The sequence below is a fragment of the Nycticebus coucang genome, chromosome 21, assembly GCF_027406575.1.
Source record: "Nycticebus coucang isolate mNycCou1 chromosome 21, mNycCou1.pri, whole genome shotgun sequence".
Taxonomy (NCBI): domain Eukaryota; kingdom Metazoa; phylum Chordata; class Mammalia; order Primates; family Lorisidae; genus Nycticebus; species Nycticebus coucang.
Genome location: NC_069800.1, coordinates 61,101,579 through 61,103,591, shown reverse-complemented (window position 1 = coordinate 61,103,591; position 2,013 = coordinate 61,101,579). Strand labels below are relative to the sequence as shown.

The 2,013-nt window shown below is 42.6% G+C and overlaps 1 non-coding gene across 1 annotated transcript; it reads right to left on the bottom strand.

Moving 5' to 3' along the window:
- LOC128574328 (U6 spliceosomal RNA) lies at nucleotides 1–107 on the bottom strand. The gene has a single exon (XR_008376705.1). It is a non-coding gene; the product is annotated as a U6 spliceosomal RNA (small nuclear RNA).
- Nucleotides 108–2,013: the final 1,906 nt, after the last annotated feature.

Here is a 2,013-nt window from a genome sequence, read left to right as displayed (position 1 = left end):
TTTTTAATGGAACGCTTCATGAATTTGTGTGTCATCCTTGCACAGGAACCATGCGAACCTTCTCTGTATTATTCTGATTGTAGTACGTGTGCTGCTGAGCCCAGCACCAAGCCCAATATTCTGATCTTCCCAGGTAGTCTGCAAGTCACCTAATATCCTTTAGTATGTTGCTTTTATGGTTTAAGTTAGCCAGAGTGGGATTTGGTATTTATTGTACATCCAAGAATCTGGCCCATTCTTGCATTCTAATTGGTTACCTGGAGAGCTAGGTGATGAAGCAACCTAAGGCTTCGTCAACTCAGAAAAAAAGAGTGCTGGATTGATTAGCAATGTCTGCACAGGTACAGGACAAGGGGATATGAGTGTGCACACTGTGTTTTTGTCGTCCTCATATTATCAGTTCCCTGTTGCTGATGTAAAAATTACCACAAACTCAGCATCTTAAGACAATATTCATTTCTTCTCTCACAGTTTTAGAGATCCAATCCAAAGTGGTTTGGCAGGGCTGCATTTTTTCTGGAGGCAACAGGGGAGAGTCTGTTTCCTACACTTCTGGCAGGGAGAGGTTGCCTGCATTTCTTGGTTCAAAGCCCCTCTCTTCAATTTCAAAGCCAGCAATGTAGCAACAACTTCAAATCTCTCTCTGACTCTCTGCCCTCTGCTGCTGTCACCACATCTCTTTTTCTAACTCTGACCCTCTTGCCTCCCTCTTCTAAGGGCCCCGTGGTTTCATTATGTCCCCCAGAACATTCTCCATATCTCGAGACCCTTAAGTTAATCCCAATTGCAGAGTCCTCTTTGCTGTGTAAGGTAACATGTTAATAGGTTCTGGGGATTAGGATGCAGATACCTATGGGGGGAGCATGAGTCTGTCTGTCACATGTCTATGAAATAGTAGTTCAGCGCCTCCAGGGGGTATTCTTGGCACACCCATAAGTACTTAGTTCTTTGGTGACAGACTCATTTTAACTAAATATGAATGTATTTATTTATAATGATGATACCTTAGAGACCAGAATACAAGAGCATTTTGTAGAGAGCATCTCCTTATTCTGGTATTTCTGAAAACACAAATTATTATACAAAGTTGCCTAATAAGTTAGGAATTAGACAACGGGAAGTAAAAAATTGAGGGAGACACCTAATTCTGTCACAAAATAAACATTCCTCTAGAAACTAGGGAACTCATTTCCTTTAGATAGAGCAGGGGGTGGCAAACAACAGCTCACCACCTGTTTTTATAAATAAAGTTTTATTGGGACACAGAAAGTACATAAACTCACTTGTTTGCCCCTGCCCTGTAACAGCAGAGTTGAGTAGTGGTGACATGTGCAGACTGTAAAAACTAAAATATTTACTACCTGGCCCCTTATAGAAAATGTTTGCCAACCTCATGGGATAGAGATCTATTAGACCAATCATTCTCAGATTTTAGTGTGAGAATCTCCTGAAAGGTTTATTAAAACACAAATCTCACCACTTACCACTCAGTGGGTCTGAAATGGGATCCAAGAATTTGCTTATCAAGTTCTTGAGTGGTGCCAATGCTGCTGTCTGAAGAACACACGTTGGGAAATGCTCACTAGACTGGAAACGCCAAGAGGGTAGGGACCCATCTAATTGGCTTGCTGATGTGCAAAGCGCCTAACACAGCAGTCACAGAGCTGAATGCACAGAGCAGTAGCTAAATGGCAGTGGGATCTGTGTTTTTCTGTTAGGGTTAGATAAATACCGATGTGCTAAACACCATTTTCTATGCATGTGTTAGGTAAAATCATACCCCTCCTGACCAAAGATGTCTGTGTCCCAATCCCAGGCACCTGGAATTTATGTTGCAAAAGAAACCATGCTGATGTGATTAAGATTATGGACCTTGAGATGGGGGGATTATCCTGGACCATGCAGGCAGCTGATCTGATCACTGTGACGACCTTTCCCTGCTGCAGTGAAAGAGGCAGCTTGAAGAGAAGGCGGAAGTGAAGAAACAGGAGAAAGACGACCTGCCGTTGCAGG